This window comes from Narcine bancroftii, chromosome 13 (genome assembly GCF_036971445.1).
Source record: "Narcine bancroftii isolate sNarBan1 chromosome 13, sNarBan1.hap1, whole genome shotgun sequence".
NCBI classification, from domain to species: Eukaryota; Metazoa; Chordata; class Chondrichthyes; order Torpediniformes; family Narcinidae; genus Narcine; species Narcine bancroftii.
Window position 1 is genome coordinate 51,696,332 of NC_091481.1, and position 12,741 is coordinate 51,709,072.

At 44.5% G+C, this 12,741-nt stretch overlaps 1 pseudogene; it reads left to right on the forward strand.

Moving 5' to 3' along the window:
• The window catches only part of LOC138748042 (NACHT, LRR and PYD domains-containing protein 12-like), a 211,156-nt pseudogene extending 203,349 nt beyond the window's left edge, over positions 1-7,807 (forward strand).
• Positions 7,808-12,741: the final 4,934 nt, after the last annotated feature.

The window sequence follows — 12,741 nt, forward strand, 5'->3', positions numbered from 1 at the left end:
TGAGGACTACTGCCCTCCTGTCAAATTGTCCTGCTTTATGGGAAATTTCGCTCCGTGTTTGATTGCCCCTCCTCTCTCTCTCTCCTTCTCTCTCTCTCTCTTTCACTCTCTCTCGCTCTCTCTCTCTCGCGCTCTCTCTCGCTCTCTCTCTCACCGAGAACTTCTTTGTATGTAACCCCTTTGTGACATGACTCCCCATATTTGTTTTACCTCCCTTCTCTCTGCGTCACATCCCCCTCTGTTAAACCTCTATGCATGAATGTCTCACTCTCCTTCTAAGTCTTCCCCTCTCTGTGACTCCGCTTCTCTATCAATATACCACTATCTGTGTTTCAGACCCTCCGTTCCTTTCTGTGAGACTCCACCTGTCTGTGAGTGTCGCCTCTCTGTGTGAGTATAACTTGTCAATTCGAGACTCCTCTTCCCTTTGAGAGACTCCCCCAATCTGAGACCTGTCATTTCAATGAAATTCTCGTCTCCCTATGTGAGAGTGCTCTTTTGTGTGTGACACTCTGCTTTCTGTGCGACACCATCTCCGTGAAATTCTCTCTCTCTCCCTCTCTCTCTCACACACATTCACTCATTCAGCCTGTTTATATCTCTCTATCCCTATATTATTAATTATTTGAATCTATTTTTACTTTCATTGCTACCTTACCTCTCTGGTCATCCCTGTCTCAAACTCTCCCTCTCTCAGTGACTTCGCAGTGACATTCTCACTCACTCCATTTCTTCTGGTATCGTCTCCTCTATCTGCTCCTCTCACGCTCTCTCTCTCACACACACACACACACACACACACACACACACACACACACACACACACACACACACACACACACACACACACACACACACACACACACTCACTCACTCACTCACTCACTCACTCACTCACTCACTCACTCACTCACTCACAAAGATGTGTGTGCATGCAAACAGGATGTCCGATTAAAAAAAAAAGCTAACACCAGCAGCTTTTGTCTTTCTGTACTGTGAATGAACTAGGAAATGATAATTTGAAAATCATGGCAGTCAATATCATGTGCAGACGATGTAAGGTGTAGATTGTCCCAATTTCATAATATCCGGCAGAAATGCGGCCAGCATCTCAATTATGAATCATAGCTACGTGATAGCAATGAGGTCAACAATCTGAATCTGAAAATATCTTGGAAAAGCAATTGCTAATAACTTGCAAAATCTGTACAAACTAAATATGTTTTTGGGAAGATAGAAAGAGACCGAGAGAAATGGAGAGACTTACCGATTAGATTGGTGTGAAGGGGTAACTGCATCAAAATTCAAGTAATACCAATGTTCAATTGCTTCCAAATCTGTGACCTAAAAACTATTTAAAGCTACTAAACAACCATACTAGACAGTTCGTATGGAATCATAAGGCACCAAGAATTGCATTGAAAAAAAATGACATTGGACTACGGGCTTGCAGGTCTTAGACTTTCCTATTTTGAAAATAAATTATCTAGCTGCACAGGCTAGATTTCTCGCAGCCTTCTTCACTGAAGACAATACACCTCCCCCACCCCCACCATCTTGTGTTCAAATGGAAATGTAACGAATGGAGGAGGGGAAAGCAAAATAATTTATCGATAAATGGAGTGTCAAAACACTCAATAAAAAGATGGATAACCCCATTCCAATACATAAGATTAGAACATCGTAAGAAATTAATCAATGTATATGGAAAAAAAGTAGGTCTCTCAATAAAAGCGCCATTGTGCGAAAATGTGTTACTACCTTTGAATGGAGCAATCGAATATTAACTTTGTGGTATGCAAAAGTGTAAGATATATTAAAGACTGTTACACAGAAGGAATTCTTATATCCTTTGAACAATTAAAACACAAATATGGAGTGGCCAGTGGGATATACTTCTGTTTTATCCAGATTAGGTTGTTCTTAAGAGAAGGATAGGGACCAACTTTGACTCCACCTGAAATTAATGAAACTGTATGAACGGGCGTGATGGGGAATACATCCAAAGTTATTACAAGAATGTACAATGTTCTCTAGAGTGAAAGTGAAAAACCAAGGTTGTGGACGTCAAGGGAAAGATGGGAGTCGGACTTGGGTGTGGTGATTTCAGAAAGAAGCTGTTTGGATTGGTGTAAGGACAACATGACATAAATTATAAATACAAGATAAGGACTGGTTCAGTATAATTTTTAAACCAGTTATATCTTATCCCACAAAAGTTAGACAGATCAAAATCCGAAATTTCAGTGATGTGTTTCAGATGTGGGACTTTCTACACGCCATGTGGTCGTGCATGAACGAGAGGCCATTTTGGCAAGTAATCACTGAAAACAAATAACCAGGACAACAGGAGTGGCCTACATGGACGACCCAGAGCTGCATCTATTAGGTGATTTCATGGATATAAATCAAAAAATGGGAAAGAGGATAAAGCGTTCGCACTGACAGCACTCTACGCACTAAAGTAGCTGTATTTTGTGAAAGACCGCGAGCTGGAGAGTGAATGGCACTTTCAGTGGCGGGAGAATCTGACATTAATTCCTGAAGGGTTTGTGGTTTCATGAAAAACTATATCATGTTCGAGGCATGAATCAAATTGTTTCTTGTACTCTGAATTTAGACTGGCGTTCAACAAACTGGGAAATTCCGGAGTGAAACTGGTGTCTGCGGCTCTGAGGAAAACGGGCTGTAAATTACAGGTACTGGGGTAAGTGTCAGACTCTCGGGGAGACTGTATTCACGATCAACTTGGTCTGACATGTGAGGATGGTTTTGATCAATGTGTATTGTGACTGATGAGAAATTGAGGATTTGCACCGTCTCCAAATGAAGATTGAACTTATTGTTGTGTACACAAATTTCGTTTCCTTTTTTTGCCTTGTGAAGACACACGATGAATCAACACTTCTCCTGCCTCACTCTCAAGGCTATTGCATATCCCTGGCACGGTTAACGTTGCAGTTAGTGGAATGCCTTTATAACACCTGCTATCATGCCTGGGAGTTGAATCACCTGCTGACTATAAGGAGTTTGTACGTTCTCCCCGTGTCTACCCGTGTTTCCCTTTGCGGCTCATGTTTCCTTCCACGTTCGAAAATACCGGAAGTAGGTTATTTGGATGTAATTATGGTGGGGGGAGGCACGGACCTCTGGACGAAATAGTCTGTTACCGTGCTGTTTATCAAAATGTAAAACAAAAATTAAAATGTAAAACTGCTGATCCCGCTCCCTTCTGGACTCTCGTGAGCTCTACAGCCAAACTGCCTCAAGTCCATACTTCAGCACCCGTTTCCGAGTCCGCAATATGAATACAAAGCACTCAATGATCGAGGTTAATCGGGAGCACGGCTCGCTGTTGGCATCCTCATGAATTCGGGTACTGATTTCTAACCCTGTAAGCAATGAGCCATTCCTGGTTTCGCTAGTGTGATCCCCTACAATGTCGGGCCTCTGCCAAGCACCTTGTCTTCGACTGGGGGTGAATATTTTGCGTCTCTAGTGCTTACCCGCTCTCCCGGAGCCCCATCCCCTCAAGATCAGCCGAAGGTGTGTTCCGCCACTTCTGATCAGAACTCCATTGACCGTTAATGTAAAGAAATCACAGCAACCCCGGTCGACAAGGGGTTTGAAACTACAAAGCACCTTCGAACAGTCGAATCTTGGTGAGGATCCATACCGCTTCTGCACCAGCAGCTGCTCTGCCATTATGACAGCTATATCAAAATCCTCACCTCGATATTTGATCTCTCTGTTCTTCTCCGTCGCTCTATCTCTCACTTACAGGATGAGTTCGGTTGGTCTGAGGAATTCTGGTGCCAATTATTTCGCCTCCGCTCTCAGTGCAAATCGCTCACTGACTGAGCTGGTCCTGACTCGTAATAACCTGGGTGATCCGGGAGTGAACGTGGTGTCTTCGGTTCTAAGGGAGGATGACTGTAAAATACAGACACTGCAGTAAGAATCGGACAATGACAGATATGTTTACACTAGGTATCTGAGAGTGAACATGGTTAAGACCAGTGTTCGAATTCTTGATAAACAATGGGGATCTGATCCGACTCAAAACTCCATTTCTGGTCATCTATACCAAATAGATCGTTTGTTTTCCTTCCTTCAAGAGGGGACAGAGTGGCATGGCCTAAAATGCGAGAAATTATAAACAAGAGATAAACTATATATAATCCATTCAAATACAAGGAGTGCAAGACAAATGGTTACTTAAAGAAAAGTTGCTTTTAATTATCTTTAAACATTAAAGCAGACTCACTCTTTAACTTAACTACCCTAACTTAACCCTCTTCTAATTATAATCGCACTTGTGTGTAAGTTCAGAAAAGTTATTTCGTTCACAGTCCAATCTCACTTCTCGTTCCTCCAGTTTCACTGGTTACAGGCAATTCTTATACTGTGCATAGAATTAAACACAGAAATAAAGTTCACCAGGCTTTAGTGCTTGAAAGGCAAATGGGTACCGCTCAGGAAGTTTCTCGACAGGTTAGAGAGAGATCTGTTGATTCCAGTGTCTTGCCCTATCAGGGTTCTCCAGATAATAACCTCTTTCTTTCAGGTCACCACAGAGTTCCTTTTTGTTTCTCATATTCCAAGTGAAAAATTAGGAAGTCAGTCCTCTCCTCCTGCATGAACCACAAGGGCTTTGACCATGCCGTCTTCTAAAATGTGGCTTGCCAGCTTGTCCTGTTCCAGTCCCAGCTGCCTCTAGTGGCTGTAACACTATCATTTTCTCTCTCTCTCTCTCTCTCTCTCTCTCTCTCTCTCTCTCTCTCTCTCTCTCTCTCTCCTCTCTCACTCTCGCTCTCTCTCTTGCTTTCGATGAGAGGCAGCCTGTTTGACTCTGTCTGCTTGCAAAACCACATGACGCTCTCAGAACAACAAGTTTTCTTCCAAACAATCTGGGGCTCCTACAAGATCTTTCATCTGTTGCCTTTTGTAAACAACAATCGATTCTTGAATTCCCTTGAGCATTCTTCAAAGCTCTTGCAAAAGCTGTGGTGCCCATATGTCTAGTATGGGGAAGAGTTCCTGTATTTTAAATATACATTTTCAAGTGTTTTTATGTAATCTACTCTAACATATTTCCCAATTTATCTCCCAAAAACATATATATATAATCTGTCACAGTAATAACTGATCTCGCCACCTGCTGTCAAGTCCCGCGATGGCCCGAGAATCATGTGTCCAATGCACCCCCCCCCCCCCTTCGCCTCTGCATGCGAACTTAATATGTTAATTAGGAAGATGTTAGACTGAAAAATGTGGTCCATCGAAATCCCTGCGCTCCATTTGCACAATCCCGAATCCCGGTGGCAGTAGGCCATCCACAGGAGCCTGCGGTTTCCATGAGATCTTCGCTGCCGCGGTCAATGCTGATTCACCGCTCTTGTCCCCGCTTTCCCATGCGTTTACTCCAAGGCTTCACCATCTGGGCGGGCGATGGTTCGGAATATTATCTTGCTCTGTTGTCCTGTTCCTGTTGCTTGTCCCTCGGAGCCCAGTCCCGTGATGAACTAATACGACAAATGTGTGTCCCGCCAACCTGGTTGCAAGACTCCCTGGTGTTTCGGTGACAGAATCCATCACTGACCCGCTTCTCCAGACAGACTGAATCTGGATGAGCCAGTTGGGTGGTCAGAAGGACAGTAGGAAGCCGCAGACTACACAACATGGCCCTGCTCCTCCCGGATCTGTATCAACACTAACGTTGCCTTTTGAGCAGAAACTTCAAGTCCGGCACGATGACTCTCCCTTCAATTTCTCTCATCTACAGGCTGGGGAGTACCGGTCTCACACAATGTGGTGCCAAGCATCTCGCGTCCACTCTCAATACAAGCCACTCTCTGAGGGAACTGGACCTTAGTGACAATAAACTGGGAGATACAGGCGTGAAACTCATATGTACGGCTCTGGGGAATCCTGAATGTAAATTACGGAAACTGGAGTAAGTAACCAACTTTGAGATATTAAGTTGACAGTCTGCAACATCGCACAAATCTGATCATATTTATATCACTTTTCTTCTTTGGCTTGGCTTCGCGGACGAAGATTTATGGAGGGGGTAAAAAGTCCACGTCAGCTGCAGGCTCGTTTGTGGCTGACAAGTCCGATGCGGGACAGGCAGACACGATTGCAGCGGTTGCAAGGGAAAATTGGTTGGTTGGGGTTGGGTGTTGGGTTTTTCCTCCTTTGCCTTTTGTCAGTGAGGTGGGCTCTGCGGTCTTTTTCAAAGGAGGCTGCTGCCCGCCAAACTGTGAGGCGCCAAGATGCACGGTTTGAGGCGTTTTCAGCCCACTGGCGGTGGTCAATGTGGCAGGCACCAAGAGATTTCTTTAGGCAGTCCTTGTACCTTTTCTTTGGTGCACCTCTGTCACGGTGGCCAGTGGAGAGCTCGCCATATAATACGATCTTGGGAAGGCGATGGTCCTCCATTCTGGAGACTGATAAACACAGAATTAACATTATCACAATATTCGAGACTCGACTTCTTGTTGTGACCCCAACTAACACAAAAATAAGTCAGATGGATTTCCTTTGTTCTGCGAAGGGATACTAAAACACCTGCGTCATTATCAACACATGAGTTCAAGGTATCCAACGCACCCTCCTTGTCCATTCTTTGCAACTCCTACAATGATGAAGGTGCTGTCCGCGATCGAGGCCCGTTGGGAGCCGTCGCATGATCAAGAGTACCGGTCCCAATGAACAAACCACAAAAGGCGGTCTGAATCGGTCTACAACCTCGTCACTCCTCTTTTTAACGGGGTCGTAATGCCCTGACGGGTGCTCTCCCTGCCTTCTCCTCCTAGGTGCCTTAAAGGGATGATCTTATGCTCTGATGTCCGGGATGGGTGGAGGGAGATTCGATGCTTCGACGTAAACTGCAACTAGTTTTACAAGCGGTTTAAAAACAATGAAGCCGTCGGCGCACGGCCGGGCTTTAGGATCCCTCGGAGGCCAACCCGTGTCCCCACTCCACCCGCAGCAGTGCTGCCGCTGTATTTTTGGCTGATGAACCTCATGTTCACACCCTCTGATCAACAGGCTGAGGTGTGTCGGTCTCACGGATTCCGGCGTCGAGGATCTTGCCTCCGCTCTTCGGACAAACGGGTCTCTGACTCAACTGGACCTGAGTCATAACGAACACGGAGATTCTGGTGTGAAAGCGTTATCTGCAGCTCTGGGTGACCCAGAATGTAAAATACAAGAACTTGGGTAAGTACCAGATTACGAGAGATTGCGTTTGTGGTAAACAGTGCAGCCTAACACCTTATCAGTCATTGTGTTGCTGATCTCTCTCTCTCTCTCTCTCTCTCTCTCTCTCTCTCTCTCTCTCTCTCTCTCTCTCTCTCTCTCGCTCACTCACTCACTCACTCACTCTCTTCCTCACCCTCACAGGCTATGGTTGGTTGGTCTCACAGATTCTGGTGCCGAGGATTTTGTCTCTTCTCTCAGTGCAAGCCGCTCCCTGATGCGGCTGAGACTGGGAGAAAACTTACTCACAGACCGATCTGTTCCTGCTCTCCGCCATCTCATCCTGACACTTTCGAGCCTGAAATGGATCAGGTGAGTGCGTAGGTCTATGTCATTGGGTTGGCGGGATTTTATGGAGATGAATCCCCGTGAGAGCTGTTGAAACGTTAACCTCACTCCCTGTCATTTATGTCATATATTTTTTTAATCCCTCTTTATATTTTTCTATTTCAGATTGTTGTCCAATCAGTTCAGTTCAGAGGGGCACAATCAGTTGAATTCTCTGAATGGAGCTCGAGCAGAACTGCTAGTTGAATCGTAACGGATTCAGGATGTGAAGTATATTTTTGGCAGATTTCCTGCCCCCCGTCCCCACTCTAACCAACCAGCCTCCGGATTTGTGATTGAAGAGAGAATCCTGATTCGATTTTGCACGCCGCTCTTTCTGACGCATGTCCGCGGACCTGGGGGATCACAGCCGCAGTTCCAGCGATTTAGGACTGCCCTAGTCTGTGATTAAGTGATGCCCCTTCCCACCCGATGCGAATGTCGGTGCTTGACTGGTGGTCGCGCCCGTTAATTGGGTGAGATTGGAAATGAACATTTAGAATCGTTATTTTTCCCCACACACTGTGCAAACTTATATGATGGCCCACTGACAAGTATATTGGAGAAAGACATAGGAAGTTGTAAACCTCCTAAATCATACTTACACTTTCATTTTTGTAAAGCTACACTTGGCATTGTAAAATTCAAATCCTTACAAAAATTGAGGAACTTTACAGACTGAAAAATATATTTAAATCTCGGAAAGATTTTTATTTTAATACAATTAACTACCTATTAATGTTATCCGTAAATCCTTCCATCGGTTTAAATCATTCGTAATTTTATAAAAGAAAGGTAAATAATTTAATTCATCCTGCTCCATTTCCAGCTGATTATTAGGTGATCTGTAATATAATAGTGGTTATTCCTGTCCTATTCTTCAGTTACATCAGTAGATTGGTCCTTTAGTCCGATAAACATAAAACATTGAGTGGAAGACTCCAAACCTTTTCCATTTCAGTCTATGAAATCAGATGGTAATTGGGCTTTTAAACTCATTAAGACTTCACTGCCAATTAATCGTGATCTGATACATTTTTCCACTCCTCCCCACTGACTGGTCTTCTGCCAACATCAGTTGGTTAATCAAGAATCTATCAATATCTGTCATACATTAATTGATTTGTGCCGAATAATGCCCTGTGCTGTATAGTGTCGATTCCCATTCTTCGTTTCTAATGTCGTGTGAGGCAGGGTACGAAACATGAGTACTAATTAACGCAGAAAAACACTCAATAGATTGAAAATGAGATTTTTTCCCCATTTATTGTTTAATTGAAGGGGTAGTTGGAAAGATAAAAGGAAGAGATCTAATTTGCAGTGTTCATTAGAAACCCCAGATATATTTTCAAGGGACACACTGTTGAAAGGAACCAAAGCGATGCACAGAACACTATTTACTCACAATGATATTGTTTCCTTGGCGAGGAAGACACTGGAACAATTTGGTAATAGCATCAATTTCCACTGGACCAAAATACAAAATGAACTGTTTGTAAATCGCCCTGAGCCAGGTTTGTGCATAGTGGAAGATATTAAAGGCAGGTCAGTATCGGAAGAGTTCCTTTGTCTTTCATTTGCGTATTTTTGATAGCGCCAGTTGGTCGCTTCTTCCTTTTTCTTCCTTCGCTTGATGTTTGGTCCTTCCAGAAGCATAAGGACGTCCAATCTCTCCGGCTCTTCTCATTGTTATAAATTGAGTGAAGCGCAGGGATCGATATAGAATGAAAGCGGAGGATATTAAAGGAAGGTGGGTGTCTGGAACTTTCTTTCGATTTCATTTGTTATAAATTGAGAAGATTGCAGAATCCAGGTCACGTTACCCAGCCAATTAAAGGAACGGTGATCTTTAATGGAACGACCACTGAGAAGCAGCTACTGAGGAAATGGCCAGTGGATCTGAAAGCAGTTGACTCATCACGCTTGGGCGAGAGTAGTCTAAGGATTGGTGCACGAATTTATAAAAACATCCCTATTGGGAGAAAAATCAGCAAGAAAGCAGCGGTAAACTAGTTGAGGTCAGGAACGATTTTTTTAAATTCCTTGTTCTGCTGGTGAGTGATTTAATTCAACCGTTTTCCAAAGCACTCAATAAAGAAGTGCAGGCAGTTGTTGAGGTTGGTTAAGTTTAATTTCCTGGTCAGCAGATTAATGTTTGTTGTTTTAAACTATGTTGGGCAGCCAGGCGGCAGCAGCAAGGTGAATAAAATCTCTCAAACCCGTGAGATTAATTCCCTGTGATTAAACTGTCGCAACAGTTTAAGCAAATGTTCAGGTACCCGTATTCGAACAGATGATTTGCGATGATTAACCCATGGGTTGTCTCACATTTCTAAAGGAATTGGGCGCGTAGTGTCACCGAGGCCTGCTTTCATACGTGTGAGTGTGCATGCATTTATAAATTGATGAATGATTTCGAGAAGGTAGGCTCACAGTGTAATTGTCCCTCCTTCTTATCTCTACCCCGATTTGCATTGTATGTGTGTTTTTATGAGTGTGTGGATGTATGTGTCTATTTGTTTGTATGTGTTCTTCTGTGTGTCTATGTGTGCGTTTCTGTGTGTGCGTGAATGCGCGTGCGCTGGTGTGTATTTCTCAATCGGTGAATGATTTCGAGAATCTCGGCTCACAGTGTATTTGTTCCTCACCCATTGTCTCTCCATCCCTTTGCTTTTTTCTCCCTCTTATCTCACTGGCTTAATCAGTCACTTTAGTTCTTGATATTTACATTGTGTTTCGCTGTGACTGGTTCTTCATTTCCCTCTGCCTCACTTCATTTTTTAAAAAAGGGGTGTTGGTCAACAACTGGTCAAACAGAAAAGTGCTCTGGCAATCAAAGTCGGACCCTACTGCAGTTTAAACTACTTGCTGAATGGTCAACAATCACGTGAGGGCCTGAGACACGCTCCACGCCAGGTGTATAGCAGCTGCGCACACACGCTCAGATGCTCTGGTTGTTTTTTTCTCTCAATAAAGGTCAATGTAGTGGTAGATGTGCTTTCTCACGAGTGAAACGACAACAAGCAGGTGAAGAAATTCTACATTACCAACAGTAGACTCGAACCTGCAGTTGGAAGAAATTCCGGTACGGCCAGGGAGCTCAAACTCCCGTGTGATGTCTCAACAGGTCGTCCTTGCTCCATCATTCCAAGGGCCTGAAGGTGGCAGTTATTTGACGCGGTACATGGGTGTGCACATCCATCAATGAGAACGACTGTCCAGATGATAGCCAACAGATTTGTGTGGCATCGCCTTCGAAAACAGGTCAGCAATTGGGTTAAGACTTGCACTTATTGTCAGACGCCAAAGTCCAGAAACACTCAAAGCCCCCACTACAATCGTTCGAGCCGAAATATCAGAGGTTTTATGATGGATACATTGACATTTTAGGCCTCCTATTGGTGTCATGTGGTTCCTATTTTCTTCTCACAATAGTGGATCAGGCCACGCGATGGCCAGAGGTGGTTCCATTGGAAGACATGACTGCCGACACCTGTGCCAGGGCCCTCATTTCGGTCTGCCAGCTCACATTGTGTCTGACAGGGGTGCCCAATTCACATCAAGCCTGTGATGAGCAATGACCATCCTGCTTGGAACCAAGTTGCACCACACAACTGTGTATCATGCACAATCCCACAGACTAGTAGAAACGTTGAGCAGGCATTTAAAACCGGCCCTTATGGTGTGGCTGCAGGGACCTTGCTGGGTTAACAAATTGTCATGGGTACTCTTGGGCATACAAACGGCACCTAAGGATGATATAGGTGCCTCAACGGCAGATCTGGTCTATTATCACCCCTGATGGTTCCAATCAGGAGGGGAGTGATACGCACAGCGGTCCTAAGCAAGCTCCGTGGGATCCTCGGTTTTTGGCACTTATCCCAACATCTCAACATGGTCAGGCCAGGTCCGATACCCCCAAAACTTGCAGGACTGCAAGTACGCTTTCATACATGAAGGATCACACCGAGCACCATTCCAGTGTCTATGTGAGGGTCCCTTGGAGGGACTAAAATGTAACGGTTCAACATAACTTTTGGATATCGGAGATAAAGAGGAAGCTTTTGCAATTGACCCCCTCACACCCGCCCATCTGAATTTGGATGGGCCAGTCATGCTTTAGGCGCCTCGGTGGAGAAGAAGGCCACCCAGACAAAGGAAGTGTGCAGACTTTAGTGGTCCGCAGCAGGATTGCCATTTATGTGCAGTTCATATGGTGACCCACTTACCAGTAAGCGAACAGACTCCCAAAATCTCGAAGGGCTGTGGAAAAAGTGGGAAATTGACCTGCATCCAACACAAGTTTTTAAACTGGGCTAATGACATCAATGAGAATGTCACTTCCGGTCCATGCAACAGATTCAGTGATGTATATTATCCCAGCATGCAAGCCTGGTGGTGTCTGTCTTACACTAGATGCAGCAGCATCTATATCGACCTCCCATCAAATGCATCAACTGGACAATATGCACAGTGATTGCAAAACGTAGAATACTTCCATAAATCACTTTAATTATTTAATAACTATGCCATCGTTGCTCTGTGATTAGTAAGGGTTTGCTTAAGGAGATATGCGAGTGGGAAGGGAAGGTTGAGAACCACTGCATTAGAACCCCCCCCCCCCCACACACACACACACATACACACACGCGCACACACACAAGCACACACACACACACAAACAAGAACACACACAATCACACACATACACACAAGCACACACATACATACCCACAGACACAAAAGTACACATACACACAGACACACACATACACACACAGAAGCACACACACAAGCTTACGCACATACACACAGACACACAAGCACACACACATACACACACATACACGTACACATGAGCACACACACACATACACATAAACACACATACATGTACACACGAGTACACACACACATGCACACACACAGACACACGAGCACACACATACACACCAACACACAAGCACACGCACACATACACACATAAGCATACACACAAGCACGCACACACAAGCGCACACACACATACACACAGACACACGAGCACACACACACACTCAAGCACACACACATACACATACACACAAGTACACACACACAACAGACACACAAGCACACACGAGCGTGCACAAGGACGCACAAATATTC